Source organism: Mus caroli, unplaced genomic scaffold (assembly GCF_978045245.1).
Source record: "Mus caroli unplaced genomic scaffold, Mus_caroli_1 scaffold_2, whole genome shotgun sequence".
NCBI lineage: Eukaryota > Metazoa > Chordata > Mammalia > Rodentia > Muridae > Mus > Mus caroli.
Window position 1 is genome coordinate 31,827,881 of NW_028227257.1, and position 18,230 is coordinate 31,846,110.

The following is an 18,230-nucleotide window of genomic DNA, read 5'->3' on the forward strand; positions in this document are numbered from 1 at the left end:
CTGTCCCTGGAGCCTTGAATTCATCCTATGACTATAGCAAGCTGGACCACATATGCATGCTACAAGCCACTACATTTGTCATAGCTTGTTGCAAAGTAAAATGGAATAAAAATAATGGCATTGGGTTCAGTCGGATCCCAGCAGCCATTGTGGCAGCTCAGTTCTTCAGTAGCTCTTATGGTCTCCCTTTCATTTTTAGAAACATGGCCTCTGGTGTGGCTGTCTCTGATGGGGTCATCAAGGTGTTCAATGACATGAAAGTTCACAAGTCTTCAATGGCAGAAGAAGTGAAGAAGGCAGTGCTCTTTTGCCTGAGTGAGGACAAGAAGAACATCATCCTGGAGGAGAGCAAGGAGATCCTGGTAGGAGATGTGGGCCAGGCTGTGGATGACCCCTACACCACTTTTGTCAAGATGCTGCCAGACAAGGACTGCCGCTATGCACTCTATGATGCAACCTATGAGACCAAGGAGAGCAAGAAGGAGGACCTGGTGGTCATCTTCTAGGCTCCTGAGAGTGTACCCCCTAAGAGCAAAATGATCTATGCCAGCTCCAAGGATGCCACCAAAAAGAAGCTGACAGGAATCAAGCATGAATTATAAGCTAACTGCTACAATGAGATCACAGACCACTGCACCCTGACAGAAAAACTAGAAAGCAGCTCCATCATTTCCCTGGAGAGCAAGCCTTTGTGAGCTACCTCTAGCCCCCTGCCTGGAGCATCTAGCAACCCCAGACCTGCTCTTGTGTGTTGCAAGCTGCCCCTTTCCTGCCAGACTGGAGGTGCTGAGGGCATCCAAGCAGGGGAAGGGCTAACCTTCACCCCAGTTGCCAAACATCCCTTCCAAACCCTGGACCATTCTTCTCCCTCCATCCCTGACCAGCCTTTCCAAACTTTTTGATCTTCTGATTCCTCTTGGGTTGAAGCAGACCAAGTCCCGTCCTAGGCATCCAGTTTGTGGGGAGCCTGTATTTTTAACGACACCCCTACTCCTCATCACTCCCCATCCCAGGCTGCCAACTTCTAACCACAATAGTGACTCTGTGCTTGTCTGTTTAGTTCTGTGTGTAAATGAAATGTGGAAATGACAGACCCTGCACCAGCTGGTTGCCCTCCCTTTTCCCTTGATCTTGGCCACTCATGGAAACAGGACCAATAAGAGACCTTCAATTTAAAAACAAAAACAACAATAACAACAAAATGGCATTGGTGAAGGTTGATGAGGGATTCAAATATGCAGATAAAGAACCAGGTGAAAATCCCCCAGGAGTGGCTGAGAAGTTGGGTACACAATGGAGAATTTGCACAGTGTTACTTGACACCTTTCTTGTCATGAGAAGACCTGAGAAGATCGGTAAGACTTGGTCCATAGTCAAGGGAAACTGAGGAGAGAACAGGAGTACCAGGTGGTAAACAAGAAGTAATTCAGATTAATTAAAAAAATACACAGTCATGATACGAGATGGGAGGTTTTGCTCATAAAAAAGCATGACTGTCATAAAATAACGCATCAATATGCCATTTTTCAAAAACCAAAGTAATGAGAATATAAAACTGTAAATCCTCCACACACACCTCTCTTCAGACCCTCAGACCCACTCCTGAAAGATTATAGGCCATGGGCCTTCAAGACAGCTTGATGGGTAAAGGTATTTGTCACTAAGCCAGACAGCTTGAATTCAATCCCTGGGACCCATATGGTGGAAAGAGAGAACCTCAAAAGTTAGTCTCTGACTTCCACATTCACACTGTTACATGCACAAACACACACACACACACACCCCACATAAATGTAATATGTATAGATATAGATTTTAACTATTACAAATTTAATGTATTTTTCTTCCTGCATATGTGTCTTTTTAATACATGCTAGCTTGACTTATATCTATAGTTCTGTAAGATGCTGTTTTTCTTAGCATCAAGTTTTGGATATCATGCCAAATCCTAACATTCCAGTCAGCCCATCCTTGCACACTCCTGCACACTATTCTGTTGTGTGTCACACTCAGTGGCATCAGTCTCCTATGGATTAGCACAGACCAGTTGTTATTTTAATGTTTTCGTGCTGACAATAGGTGTGATCGGTGATTCTGCTCATTTCTGTAGATATAGAATATCTATATCTACAGTTAGACTTGTGGGACGGAATAGAATCCACCTAAGGCTGTACAAGTTTTATCCCATGCACAGTGTACAAGGTGACAATTTTAGACTCACATTGGCTAGCATCACTCACTGACAAATTTTAATCTGTACCCATTGAATAATAAAAGAATAGCTGGTCATGTTGTTGTTGGGTTGTGTATCCATCTGAATTCATACGACCTTCAAGGATCTGGGATTCAAGGTAGCACATAGACATACAGAATGACATTGGTACATGAGAGGTGGAGGCAGGAAGATCAGGAGTTCAAAGTCAGTCTCAGCTATGTAGGCAGCTTGAGAGCAGCCTGTCAGGCCTTGCTGGCATCTTGTCAGCCACCTCAACAACCTTTAAAGACTTCCTTTTACTCTCAAAAGTCTCATTGCCGGTAATAAGATTCATCTTCATAAGAGCAGCAGCCTGTGTCAAGTGCAGTGGACGCATCTCCCAGGGTATGATGGATCTCAATATCAGAAAGACTACATAGGACCTGCAAGTCCTTCTACAGATGTCCTCAGGAAGCACTTGCACTTCTCAGGCAACTGTCACCTGAGAGTGGTCACACTTGAAGGCGAAAGAATAGCCCTTTCCTTTCGCTTTCTAGTAGAGGCTCCACCCAGTAAGAACACCTCAACAAGTTCTTCTCATTTAAACCAATGGATTGAAGGGAACAAACCTCACAGATTTATAGAAGGGGGAGGAAACGTTTAATTAGCATGCATTACTTTTCTGTTCCGACCGTGTGCAGTAGCTTTGAAGTAGCCTGTGAATTCACAAAACTGTTGACTCACGGTAAGAAAAACATACAGGGACAGCAAAGGAGCTACTCAGGTCTCTCCCGCTGGGGCAAGACTTTGCCAAAGACTGGATTATTTTTTAAATCTATTTTTACAGTGAAAGGAACCCACAGGCATCTGAATCCTGGCCTCCCAGCCCGACACCTCATTTCTGCCAGTGCATGGAGAGACCTACTGAAAGGGCTCTTCTGGACTGTCGGTGGGTGTGAAGCAAGTTGGGGGGTGTTTGGGTGGCTTTTGTTTTTGTTTCCCCAGCTCTCCGCCTTCCGGGTATTTCTCTTCTCCAAAGGACACTCTGTCCCCACCACAGCCAATCCTGATCATCCCCAAACACAAATCCAGATTCATTCTGTAAAGATTCATGAGTGAAGGCTTGTCCTGTATTTTTGTTTTCCCCGGCTATAGTCTTCCTGTGCCAACAAAAATGAGTGTATTCGTGTTTTATTTTTAAAAAACCTTTTTACAAATCTTCAGTGGCTCTTTGAGTATAAAATATTCATACCTTGACTGCAAATTATGGTTGGGAACATAACCACTCAACGAGTACTTTTAGTTCAGATTCATTTCGGATTCATACAAGCAGGGGAGGGAGACCTAGGAAACACAAAGTGTCCTTTGAAGGTGAGAAATCCTGAATGAAGAAATGGGAGGAGGGGGTGGCCATTCCCAACCCAGCTGAACGCCTTTGCCACAGAGTCCGAGTCATTTAGGGTGGCGGAACAGGCTTTGGCAACCAGCAAAGGTAGCTGCAGTATGGGACACCCAAATTGAGGAACTTCTTGGGCTGTGAGCCCTTGTGGAGTCAAGGTAAGCCTGCTCACTCAGACTGTCGCCGCCGCTACATCTTCTCCCATCAGGTCTTGGGGAGGCTCTTCTGAGGATCTACTGTAGACAGCTAGGAAGCTGATTTCACTACAGATTTGGATGCTGGGAGAAAATGATCCAGATATTCAAAAGCCACTTCTTGGTTTCCGTGAAATGATACCTGTCAGGTCTGGTTGCAAATCATTTTGCAAATGCAAATTCGATCCCCCAAAGCTTGTTCCCTTCCTAGTCATCCTCTGCAACACTGTCAGATATTTTCCCAAGACAAATGTGGCTTTGCTCTAAGCCTTGAACCTTTTAGAGGGGAGGTGATTGACAAATGGGAAGTTTCATTAGACAACAGTTGGAAGGGCTAGTATTACCATTTTAGATGCCGGCTAGACTGCGGGAACTTTGATAGGTACACACATTGTAAGAAGCACTCCTCTGGGGCTTGAGGTTGCACTCGATGACTTTTTATCTAACCAGACCTAGCCTTAATCGGAAAGATCACACGTGACTGAGCTTCAGAAATGGAAGAGCTTTTGAACTGGTTTGATCTAGAGGCCCAGTAAGTATCGAGTCCTGTTTAGCCCATCTTCCTGCTGTGCAGTTGGGCTCTTTCAAGGTTGCAAATGGGATCAAGCTACTATTAGAAGTTTCTCATAATCCTTTCTGCTTCTCAGAAGAGCACAGCCCCTGTCTCCCCAGGCCCCTGCAGCCCTGCTTAGGGGAAGAGCGTGCTTCTGAACACTGTGGCCAGAGGCTGAGGTCACACTTATAGGGGTCAAACCTAAGACACAAAATACCTGCCAGAGCTAGAGGCCCTGGGCAAAGCCCTCTTCTGAATGAACATCAAGGGCAGGGCTGTGCTAGCTAAGACAATTACTCCTGGAGAAAGTAAACTTCAGCAGGGATTAAGAAATAAGTAAGGATTGTCCTCACTGACATCTGAGTTTTCTCATAGCGCTTCTTGGATGTCCATCATGTCTCAAAACCCAATTTGGACTTAAGCTCTAACCTCTGATGTGACTATGTTTGGACAGGAGACTTTTAGGAGGTAAACAAGGCTAAATGAGACCCTGAGGGTATGATCCTCATTTGACAGGCTTAGCCGCCTGATATGAACAGAGAGAGGGAAAATATCTACCCAAGTACACACTCCAAAAAAAAGGCCACGTGAGAACGGCCCCCTGAAGGAGGAAGCCCTCTTTAAGCCTCCTGCCCGAGACAGCTCCTGCTAGAGCTCCATCATGCTACACCGTCATTTCAGAATGTTAATTTGCAGTGCCAATATCTATGATAAGATACATTTCATTCTGTGTATGGTGTGTGTGTGTGTGTGTGTGTGTGTGTGTGTGTGCACGCATGCAGATATACCAATATATGCATATATATATGTATATGTGTATGTTTGTGTGTATACAAATGGATGCGTGCATGGGTATGTGTGAGCATACACAAACACATGTGTGTGTAGTAATGCTAGTAATCACACCAGGTTTTACTTATGCTAGGAAGCACTTTACACGCCTAGGCTTGGTTTCTTGGAGCAGAGTATTGTTACAAATCTCAAATTAGCCTTGAACCTGAACTTGCTTTGTAGCCCAGAGTGGTCCCAAACTCACAATCCTCCTTTCTTCTCTCAAGCACCAGGATTGTAGGTGTCTGCTAGCACCTTCCTTCCTTCCTTCCTTCCTTCCTTCCTTCCTTCCTTCCTTCCTTCCTTCCTTCCTTCCTTCCTTTCTTCCTTCCTTCCTCCCTTCCTTCCTTTCTTCCTCCCTCCCTCCCTTCTCTCCTTTCTCTTTTCTTTTCTTTTTAAGTATAAGGAAAACAAAAGGAGTGGAGGGAGAGAGGGAGGGAAAAAAGGAGGCAGGAAAGAGGAAACAAAGAAAGTTGGAAAGGCCAGAGGGAATTGGTGAAAACAGAAAGTTCATGACAGATGAAGCAGGATGCTTGCAGATGTGTGTGAACAGGACAAACAAGGCTGGTGTGGGTCTATCTTAAGGGATTAGAATGGGGCATACACCGTATCAAAGGCCCTACCCAGCCAGCCCAAGATAATTTAGCTCTTGTTCCTCATTGAGGATAGTCAGTATCTAAGTTCTAAAACTACCAGCTAGTGAGAAGATAAAATGTTTTCCTGCCAATTCAGTTAGCCTGTCACTGCATCCTGCTGTGATGAACCTGATAATAGCAAGTAGGTCCATTGTCTCTCATTATTGTGTCTCCTCCATGGGCCTACTCATTTCCTACTCCTGATAGCACTATTTGTCTTGATCCTAAGGGTTACCAATGATTCCCTTTCAGCCATCCTAGTGAAACCAATGACCTTCATTCAGCTTTTCACTCTTCCCAACTCTACATGTAGCACCTCAAAGGTGGGTGTCAGACTAAGGGTAGATACCTGCTCCATTTTCTACAGATAGTAAGGAAGAGAAGGAAATTAAATTTCTAGATTATAAGCCCTCCTTAGACCACTGGTCTTACTGCCTTGAATCTGGAATCTCCCAGTGCTCTCTTTTCTCCTCATTCTCAGTATACTCTTGCTTTGTGTATTCATGGTGTTTCTAGTGTGGTGATCAACTACTTTAAGTAGTGGCCTTCTTGTTTCCACTCTCAAATGCTAGGGTTACAGGTGTACACCACTGTGCTCAGATTTCAATCCAGCACTGTTGATGTTTCTGACCTGCTTCCCAAACTGCCATGTATTGGATAAATGAATATGTGTTCGTGGCTATTAAAGAACCAGGTCACATCCATACATATTCTCTTCCTTTCCTTCCTCTGCTCCTATCTTATGTGGGTTTTCAGGATTAGGAGTAAAAGGACCTGTTGGGGCAAATATTTGGTGGTAACCCCATGTCAGAGACCAAAGGTGAATGTGGTTGAGCCTGATGGTGAAGGCCAACCAAGTGTGTGAATGTCTTGAATCCTGATCCAGGTCAATAGTCTACAAATACTCAGGAAGGAGAATACACACAGCAGTCAAAGACCCTGGCAAGGCCAGTGCTGAGCAGTGGTATGGGCGGATGGTAAACAATTTCAGAGAAGTGTGTGTGTGTGTGTGTGTGTGTGTGTGTGTGTGTGTGTAGCTGTTCTTTTTATAACAATTGATGGATTCAGGGTTCAGGTTATCCTTGTTTAGTTCCATTGCTGTGATAACCAAAACAAAAAAATGGTTTATTTGAGCCTTCACTAGAAAGTCACAATTCATCATAAATGAAAGTAGGGGCAGGGATTCAAAGCAGAAAACTAGAGGTAGGCTCTCCCAGTCCCTCCTACACAAGCTCAAGCTTAGGTATCTTATACAGCTCAGGATATAGGGATGATACTGGGCACAGTGGGCTGAGCCTTTCTGCATCAATAAATAACCAAAACAGCCCCCCACAGACATGGGCTGAGGCTAATCTAACCTAGGTCAATGTCTATTTTGTTTTTGTTTCTTGTTGATCAAGGGATGCTCCCTTGACTAACAGACTAGCATCTCTGAGAAGCTGATCATAAATGGTCTACCATTGTCATACTGAGCTACAATTTTTTTTAAACAATTTCGTGCATACTAAATAACTGATCTGGGACAACTTCTAATCTTTCCCTCATGGGTTTATGCTCATAGTGGAAAAGAGGATGGTATATGTAAGCCAAAGAAGACACTGATCTAATATCTCAATAATAAGCATTCATTCCTGGTTAAGGAATGTCTTTCTAAACACCAAAGCCCAGAGAGGATCTAAGCCCACTCTGCACTTTCAAACAGGTTCACTGGTTTATGGTATAAGCTCACCAAGCTTCCAGCTTGCAGCTCCCTATGTCCATGAACACCTGCTTGTTGGAAGCCATAGCTAGGCAAAGCTTATACCCACCCATCACCTCATTCCTATGGACTCTCAACCTTGCCTTGCTTTAAAACTTCCTAAGACTCAGTGACATCAACCAACTGGTGTAGTGTTGTCCAACTTCTAAGTGCAGAACTGGAACAAACCTGAACTATTCAAGTCTGTTTCCAATGTCTTTTCAAGCTCTTGAGGATGAAAGTTATATAATGCTGGTTTTCTTGTTTTAAAAATAATCAGTACAAATTCAGAAGTGATTGCCTTGAGTTCGACAATTAGTCTTTTGTGTAACCTGGACACCCCACTCACCGAGTGTGGGAGAACAAGATTGCCCTTTAAGGCATTAACTGGAAACATTGGTGGCTCCCCAAGTGGTGGTGTGGATAACAATGATGGCTTAGAAGATGGCCAGAGGCTGGGGAGATGGCTTGGATAGTAATGTGCTTTCCTTTTAAGCACAAGGACCTTAGTTCAATCTCCAGAACCCACATAAGAAAAAGCTAATCCTGGTGGCACATGAGTGTAATCCCAGCTGTCTTAGTTAGGGTTTCTATTCCTGCACAAACATGACCAAGAAGCACTTGGGGAGGAAAGGGTTTATTCAGCTTACTCTTCCACATTGCTGTTCATCACCAAAGGAAGTCAAGACTGGGACTCAAACAGGTCAGGAAGCAGGAGCTGATGCAGAGGCCATGGAGGGATGTTCTTTACTGGCTTGCTTCCCCTGGCTTGCTCAGCCTGCTCTCTTATAGGACCAAGACTACCAGCCCAAAGATGGCACCACCCACAAGGGAACCTCCCCGCCTTGATCACTAATTGAGAAAATGCCTTACAGGTGGATCTCATGGAGGCATTTCTCCAACTGACGCTCCTTTATCTGTGATAACTCCCGCCTGTGTCAAGTTGACACACAAAACTAGCCAGTACATCAGGGCTGGGAAGGTAGAGACAGGCAGCTCCCTGGACTTGCTGACCAGACAACCTAGTCTACTTGGTGAGTTCCAGGCCAGTGAGAAAGCCTGTCTCATAAAGAAAAGTAAATGGCAACTGAGAAATGACATCTGAGATTGTCCTTTAGCTTATACATATATGTGTATCTGCATACATTTGTGTGCATATTATACAAAAACACACACACAATTAAAAATAAAAATAAAAAGAAGCACGTAGTTTATACATCGAGTTTCCACTGGTGGAAATGTTAACTATTCTGAACATAAATCTATGCCCGGCTACTTTTCGCTCTCTGGAGGGGGCTAAAGGATGGGAGGCCCCCTGGATAGCAACTTTTCCTAACTCCCACCCAAGAGAATTTCTTAGGCACCACATAGCCTGTGGTAAAGATCAGAACTCTTCTAAATCCTGTGAAAGGACATTCAAGATGGACCAGATGGTAAAGCATTTGTCACACAAACCTAATGGCCGGAGTTTCAGCTCCAAAGCCACAGGAAAGTAAAAGGGGACTACAGACGTCACATAGTGTTTCTCTGAGCTCCACACGTGGACTGTACCATCCACACATCCATCATACATACACACAATAACAATACAAAATTTAAAATAAATAAATCTCGTGAAAGCAGCTGACTGAAACAGATGCAGAGACACACAGCAAAACATTGGATGGAGCACATAGGAACTCCCCAGGAAGACCAACAGAGTCAACTAACCAGAAACTTTCGGGCCTCTCAGAGACTGAACTACCAACCAAAGAGCATACACAGGCTGGATCTAGCCCCTCTGTCCCATATATAGCAGATGTGCAGCTTGGTCTTCAACAACTGGAGCGGAGGCTATCCCTAAAGTTGTTATCTGTGGATCCTGTTCCCCTAACCTGTCTTGTCTGCCTCAGTGGGAAAGGATGTTCCTAGCCCTGCAGAGACTTGATGCCAGGGTAGGAGGACACCCAGAGAGCCATTCGTCCTGTCAGAGGAAAGGGGGAGAAAGCGGAAGGAGGGACTGGGTGAGGGGTGACGGGAAACGGGCAGGGATGGGTATATAAAGTGAATAAATTAATTAATGAGGAAAAGAAAGAAAAAGAAAAGGAAGAGACTAGATGTGGTAGCATACATTTAATTCTGGTCCTTGTGAGGCAAAAGCAGATGGATATTTATGAGTTCAAGACCACCCTGGTCTACATAGTGAGTTCTAGGACAGCCAAAGCTATATAGTGAGACCCTGTCTGGAAGGAAAACGAACAAATAAGCAACAACAACAGAGAATGAGTCTCCCTTCTCGCAGCAGCTAGCATTTGCCAATAGTTTCCTAGGAACAGGCGTGGCCTGGAGAGAACCTCCCCCATCAACTCTAAAATTGTGGTTGGATTATCAAGTGTAGACCAGCAGTGGTACCTATACAAGATTTGTATGTAATCAATCACTCACCAATTGTCTTCACCCATGAACACCTTTGGTTTAAACCACCTGTTAGGCTATATGATAAGCCAGGGAGGGGCATTTACTGACAGAGTCCTAAAGGAAGGAATGTCTGACAAAGGGCTGATGAAGGGCCTTTGGGGACAGAGAGGCAAAGCTCTCCAGACATCAAAGGTATTGCCTAGCAGAGAGGGTCCAACCCACCATATTGACACAGTTTCAGGGGGATGGTGGTGCAGATAAGCTCAACTAAGTTAAAGGAAAGCTGAGTTTCCTCAGCCAGGTCCTTCTCACAGTGATTTCAACATTAATTACTGCCGTGCCTTGACCTTTTCTGGTAAAATTTTTAAATAAGCTCCACCACAGCTCTCAGAGGTGCCCAGATGCACTGTAGGTACAATACTGACCACAGTACATTTTGCATGATTCTGGCAGTGAGAGGTTCCATTCCCAATTCGTTTTCCAGCACATTTTTCTCACTTGAACTAACACTGGCCAGTTACATAAAATTGGAAGATCTTTTTTTCACCTTAGAAACAAAGGTGACTCCTGACCATGCTTAAGAGAAGACACCAACCTCATCACCTGTCAGCATCTGCACATGTCCACCTGCCTACCTGTTACTATAATCTTCAAGCAGTCCATTTTCCCTGTCTCACTTCCCAAATCCAGCCAAGATGGAGGCCTGATTCTGACATTTTTTGGATTGGCTGTTGCTGGGTGCTGGGGGTGGTGAGGGGAGGTTCTAATCAGTGCTATCAGAGAAGACAGGCCTTGCACAGACCTCAGCCATCAAAATGAATAGCAATTTCCCCGTATAGGCCCCTAGAGATTTCATTATGTGAGTCAGTCTGAATGTGGCTTTAAACACGCAAATCCCTTCAACGCTGCTGGACTCAGAATGGAATAGAATAAAAATCAAAGGCTCAGACCCTTCTTTTTGTGCTCTGATCTTAATGCCTAAAACATGGCAAGTGTGTGTGTGTGTGTGTGTGTGTGTGTGTGTGTGTGTTTCAACTAGAGGACAAAGTTAAGACTCTACTTACCCAACACCATCCTCAATGAACTCAGGGAAGCAGCCCTTCCGGTGTGATTGAGTTTTTAAAAGTTACAGTGATCAATGTCTAAGAAATAAAACTCACTTATAGGAAAGGCTGACAGGATAGTAATATGAGAGGGGTGGGGGAGAGGGAGGAAGTGAGGGAGGTAGAGAGTGAGAGAACATTCTGAAAGGTCTTCTGACTGACTTAAGGTCTCATTAGCCTCATGGGGATCTAATCAAAGGCTTAGAGTAAAAAGTAAATCAGAGACTAGGAAGTGAGACTTTTTGCAAGGAAGGGAGAAATTCCACCAGAGCTTTGTGGAAATGGCCCTGGAAATGGGGTGTTCCTGGTCACACAAGGTGAGAACTCTCAGTCCTGGTATTTTGCACAAGTGTGCTTAGATCAGATTTGTGACTGCTTTCTCTGTGGTCTGTTTCCATCCATTCCCTCAGACTATTGTCCTTTCTGTCCTTCAGTGTTTGGGAAGCAGACCCAGGATTTCTATGGAGATTTGATCATTAGTTCTCATTCACATCAGACTAATCACCTCGCCAGAAATCTAGAAGCAAGGTCTAGAAAAATCTAGAAGCCTTACCTTCAGCCTTCTCGCACCAATGAGCATTGGAAATGCATAGTCCTAAAAGGTTTTTGCTTAGGGTAGGCTTTTCTGTCACCAGTCAGTGAAGGAATTCATGGCTCAGCAGCATCTCTGAGGACAAGTGGTGATCTCCTCTCTGCTTCCTGCTGATGACGGCCAAGTGGGCTCTGGCCTTACCATCCACACTCCTTTAACATTTGAGGAAGATTATTTCTGGGCTCCTAAGCTCTCTGGAAAACTTGCTTTAATATACCTAGAGGTAGTTAGTAGAAAAATTTTTGGTGGCTGAGGGTGATTCATGATCCATCAGTTTAAAATTTTCAGTGTGGAAGTTTGGTTGCACCTGGAAGTAGTTGGAGGGTGTTGAGGGCCTCCACACACTTAAAGAATACAATTCTGAGACCCCCATGTCCATGACGATATTGGTATCATCAGTGTATGCCTGCTTGTCTCCCTCCAGCATACTAGCCATCCTTAGAGCTATTATTCAAGAACCAGAACAAAGCCACATTTAAACCTTGCAACTGAAAGACAGATATGATCTTTGTCTTGTGATTAAGAAACCCAGGCTTTCTAAGCCCTTTCCATCAGGAAATGGAGATACTGGGATTTAGGAAAAAGGAAGAAGTCCCCCATATTTTCTGCGGTCAAGGGTATTGTCTGATTATGGCTTTTATCCTACTCACTCATCACCAGAAATCTCTAGGAAAGTAAGACCCTGGGAATCAGTTGTCAGTGACCACAGGAGCCCATATGCCCTTACTTATGCTCCTTCTTCCTTAGTAGGGACAACTCAGGAGCCTACTGTCCTCTGTATCCCAGAGGCCCACGCATAATTTAGCCTCAGTTGTCCATAGTGATCTCCTGCTTGGTGCTGGGCCTTTTCTTTCTTCATACATCCTACCTCATGTGCTTCCTGTCTAGACTTTCTTGAGCCAATAACCCTGCTTACATTTGAATGAATCCTTATGTAACTGTGCACTTCTGAAGAAGCCAAGACTAATATGCACCTTTGGCTTCCAGTTTCACATTTTCATTTCTTTATGTTTTTCTGTCTCTGAGGGTTTGGAATTTTTAGGAGAGACAGTTAGAGCCCCTAACCTACAACAGAGGTCAACTTCATTTAGAGTCAGACTGTCTCTGTTTGTGCCCAGGGGAAGCCTGGGAGAGTGTTCCATCTAGAAACTCACCTTCTCTATTTGAATTAGCATTGTCCTACATGGTGACCTGTAAGTTAGAGTTTAACATGAAGTGTATTTATGTGGTTTTCTGAGCTGGGTTGAGGTGATCAAACCTCTGCATGAGCTCAGAGTTCAGAATTGGGTGTGGGTCACCCAGGACAAACCAGGACTTCGCCTCTGGAACTGAGATGATTCTGGAGGGGCTAAGAGCTGAAGGTAGCTTGTAGTCTGTCATCCTCATGGAAGGGTTGCTTGTACAGTAGTTCCTCCGTGTTCCCAGGCAGTGATTTACCTTCTGTCTAACTTAGGATCCAATTTTCCTCCCCCGCCCCATGCTGCTAAGAAAGAGTCTTTCCATATCTGTCCTGGCTTATCTCCTCTGATGATAATTTCAGCATTCAAGAAGAAAAACCAAAGCCTCTAAGCACAGGCTTCTCTGAGTGTCCCTCTAGTTTCCTATAAGTTAGCCAGCATTCCCAAAAAGCTCTTTCTTCAGCACCTAGAACTGAGTTGCTTTCATTGCCTTTGAACAGACATTTTCCTCCACATGAAGGGTCCTTAGTCCTTCCCTTTCAGACTGGCAAACTTTCCCTTCCTTTAGAGGCTAGTTTTCTTATCAGCCCTCAGGCAAGAGGTACCTAACCCTCCCAACCCAGGACTGGTAATTCTGAACTGTTATCTAAGGGATGCATGACCTTGTTACTGTGATCTGCCATCACATGGCAATTATTTTTCTTTCTCATCCACTCCCAGCTCAGTGACCTCTTTGATTATATTTGTGGTACTCATAAGTCTTCGTTAGGTACACAGCTATTTCACGAGTGATGAATGTGGCCTGAGTTACTACAGCAACACAGACAGATATGCCTTCAAATGAAAGCTAAGGTTGGGGCTACTATTGAAAGAGATGGGGACCATTCAGTACAGAGCTTCTGTGTGGTATAGAGCAAGTGCTTGCTGTGATTCTTCATCAGAGATTGCACTTGTTAGAGTCTCTTAGTTCCAAGTGTCTGGCACAGGTAAGGCCTTTGACCCCACAAAGGTCTTTTACCAATGATGAGTAATTTGAGCCTCAGATACTATCCAGAAACCCCCTTGGGATCAGTCTGAGCTCTTCCCAGTGGGACTTTACTCAAAAGGGCTCCCTGTCCAGGGGTTGGGTTGCTTGGCTGTCTGACTCTCCTCACCACCTTAGGATAGAGGTAGAAGTCCTGCCTTGGTAAACCATGTGCTCATGGTCCCTCCCCTCATTCTCCACCCCTGAGATCTTGACAGAGATGTTAATTGTATGTTAATTGTATGATGTAAAAAGAGCTATGGGTCATGCATGCTGTAGTGCAATTTTAAATACAAGATCATGTATTATGTATTATGTGTCTCTGTATTCATGTTTGTTTGTTTGTTTGAAATAGTGTCTCTATATGCAACCAAGGCTGGTCAGCATCCTCCTGCCTCAGCTTCCTCATTATCTGATGGGTGAATCTTCAAAAAGTTTTGATCTCAAAGCAGGCTTCTAAGGCTGCTCTGAAGCACTTGACATGAGAAATAAAGTCAGGTGACTCTGGTAGCTGAAGGGCCTTCTAGAAAGGTGGATGAAGGAGGTTTCTTGCAGATTCATGCCCTCTAAAAAGCATCCCTTAAAGGTTGTTGGCTATATGGGAGAGTTGCAAACAGGCAAAGACTGAGAAGAGGCGCTGCTAAAACATTCAGACACCTGGTATTCTAAGACCATATGACCTCAGGAATAGCAAGAAGGCACTGTACAACACAGTGAAAATTTTAGAAAGAGTGGGAAAGAGGAGGGGGTTGAAAGCTACTGTCAGAAAAAAAATGTTGAATTTAAACTTCAATCATAAGGAAAGCAATGGAATTGAAGATCGGGGCTACCTCATAACTTCTTTGCTAATCCTGAAGCTGTCTTCAGCCCAGGTCTCAGCACAGCTTTTTTTTTTTTTTTTTTTTTAAGATTTATTTATTTATTATATATAAGTACTCTGTAGTTGTCTTCAGATAAGGAAAGCAATGGAATTGAAGATCGGGGCTACCTCATAACTTCTTTGCTAATCCTGAAGCTGTCTTCAGCCCAGGTCTCAGCACAGCTTTTTTTTTTTTTTTTTTTTAAGATTTATTTATTTATTATATATAAGTACACTGTAGTTGTCTTCAGACACTCCAGAAGAGGGCGCCAGATCTCGTTGTGGATGGTTGTAAGCCACCATGTGGTTGCTGGGATTTGAACTCTCGACCTTCGGAAGAGCAGTCGGGTGCTCTTACCCACTGAGCCATTCCACCAGCCCTCAGCACAGCTTTTATGTTATCCACAATGAGACTCTTTTCAAATAGGTAGTGGCATTTTGATCAAATGAGGTTGTTTTAGTTCTTGTTGAACAAATTGTAGAATATAGTGTATTTTAGCTCCGTGCCACATGTAGAGATCTTGTATAGGAGAGAAAACATGTCATCCGTGAGTTCTCAATATGTCAGACAATGAACTAAGCTGTGTTGTGAACCTTATCTTCATTCCATCTTTACCGGCATCAATGGCTTCTACCATTATTTGTCTTATAAATGAAAAACATGAAGCGTCTTTGCAAGAAGAACTAATGCACTCTCACCTCTCAGTGTATGGAGTTTCTTAGGCTTTAAGGATCACACCCCCAATAAGGAAATGGATTTCAAATTCTGATGCAAACATACATTTATAACAGAAATAGATATATTTAAGACTACGTGTCTTTGCCACATAATACCAATAGCAACATGTATCCCATCTTTCTTTCCCTTATGTTTATTAAGTCTAGTGAAACAATTTGCTGTCACAACGCAAAACGTAGATAATCAAGAGAAGTTTCATCAACGGAAGTTTGAAAAGCACTGGTCTAGAATTTGTTGTAAGCTGGTTCTATCCAACATAAGCTAGTGCACACAAGTAAAGAATGTGTTTGTATATCACAATTGTATGCATCTGTCCTGGATGCATTCCAGGATGCATGTATTCCATCCATCACTTACTAGCACACAGAACCAACTTTCCACCTGTATGCCTCATCTTGGGAAGGCATATTATCTCACCAACTCTGTTCCAAAGAATGAATATCTACAGACACGAGTTCTAGCCAGAAACACTCAACTGAGCCATACAGCTATCTCCAAAGCTAACACTGTGCTCATACCTTGCTCTTTGTCTTTCTTCTGCTTAGAGGGCAGGGGTAGTGGAGGAATAAAAATTTTCCTCCAGATATTCAACAACAAAGGCAACAAAAATATTCACATGCACTAGCAAATGTGCATACGCACACACACACACAAACAAACAAACAAAACAAACAACAACAACAACAACAAAAAAAAAACAATGAGAAGAGCCACTGTCAAATTCAAGCTGTTATTACTGGAAGGCTCTCCCACCATGCAGCATGAAATGGGAAGATGGAGAGGCCCCAAAGCCCTCACTCTGCAGTCATAAATATTAATTAACTGACATCACATAGAGCCTGCACTTCAATTGCCTTGCTTCCTGAGAACCACAGACAATGAGAGCCAAGGCTCCTGGTTCTTTAAGCTGTCCCAGCCATCCACTTCTCCTTTCTAAAAGTGGGTCAGACTTACTAACTCCTGTTCATTTTTCCCCACCTAACTTTTCTCAGCCTGTATGCTTCTGATCTGGTTTCTGGTCCTAAAAATAGAAATAATGTTTCTCCAGAGAAAGGCTTGTTCATTTTCACTGAAGCAAGACTCTTCAGGGTAGGTTTTGATTAATTAAGACCAGAAATACGTATGTGCGAATAGTAGCTAATCAGGGGCACAGGTCACATTTCTCTGATTTTGTTTACAAAACAGAAGATGCAAGTAGAGAAAGTGGCCAGACATAAAATAAATAGTGTGAGCTCTCCCCCATTCTTCCCAAGGCTAAACTTCTGGGCCTGTCAGGGTTGACACTTTGGCATGTAAACTTCAGAATTTTGCTATGTAGTGACAGAGTTTGTTATTCCTAAAATCAAATTAATCATTTTCTGTGACTATTTAACATTTCATTACAAAATGGTTATGGGAGCAGAGCTTAACAGCACTGAACTTGTCTGGTATGCACAAGCCTTGTGGTTCCATCCAGAGCACCAAATATAAAATAAGTAACAACAATAATAATAAGTAAATAATATATTATATAGTAATTATTATAATAAATAATATATTGTATAGATTCATTACATATCTTATATGTGATAACCTGTAGTTTATATTATATAATGTATTTATTATGTCTAGTTATATATAGCATATAATATACTTTTAAAAATAGTGTAAAATAAAATACTGATCTTTCTCTGATTTTGTAAACATTTATATCATTCTTTAAAACAGTGCATGACGATACAGCTTCCTAGAAAGAGCCTTAGTGTTTGAGAGGAGGAATACGGGAATGAAAATGATGAAAAGAATTTATTTCCAAATTTAACATGCCAGGAGAGGAAAGAATGAAAGATGACAAAGAATAAAGTCGTGTTGGTCTGACTATGAGGCATAGGCGCCCAGTCTTAGACTCCCACCAGGCCAGCCAGGGGTACTCTACAATGAGCATCCATTTAGCACCTGACTTGGAGATTTGGAAGGATGAATGCATGTTTCCCATTTAAAAGGTGTAGCTAAACCCTGGGGATTTTGAAAGCATAGACATTGCCACAGAACCTTCTCTGATGGATATGACCCAGGACTTACATCTCGCTTCCCCTCTAACATCTGTGTGACCAGTCAGGCCCCCCTCAGACCAAGAGAAATGTCCTCCTGAGTGATGTAATAATCGGACATGAAAAAGACTGCTTATAAATAAGTTTACATTTCCTGCCGAGTTCCACCTCTAAATATCTTCAACATAGATTTCCTGGCTTTATTAACCCTAATCCAACTCTACAGATGAAGTCACTGTTTTAAACTCCTCCTTAGTTTGCATTAGTCCTCCTCGTGCATATAAAAGCATTGTATAAATAAGAATCTGCCCACAGAAAGGTGTTTTGCTCCCCTTATGGAGGTTCTGACACATGGAAGGCACTCTTTCCAGAGGGAATGCTTCATTCAAATTTTCACAATGGAAAGATAGTGTTACCGCTATCAGGGATAGCATACCGCAGCTCGATAAAAGTCAACAGCGGGCTGACACCTTCCATTTTTCTCACCTCTGAGACTTCAGATTTAATTCATAAACTAGTCTCTCTTGTTGTACATGTTAGAAAATATTTGAACGGTATGCCAAGGTCGATGGGAATTCACCGTGAAGTCTAGGAATTCAGTCGAAGTGGTTCTCAGCTCTTTTCTCACACATTGCCTAGCAGTGCCAATATCATCGTGAAGAGCATTCATAGTCCCAGGCCTTCAAAAGAGGCCTGGGATTCTTCCAGGGTGAAGAGGCAAACTTCACTGAAAACCTAAAAAACAGGCTTTGTCTGGTCACTTT

The 18,230-nt window shown here is 43.2% G+C and overlaps 1 pseudogene; it reads left to right on the top strand.

Moving 5' to 3' along the window:
* The first annotated feature begins 203 nt into the window (after positions 1-203).
* Positions 204-695, top strand: LOC110290411 (cofilin-1 pseudogene; annotated as a pseudogene).
* The last annotated feature ends 17,535 nt before the right edge of the window (positions 696-18,230 follow it).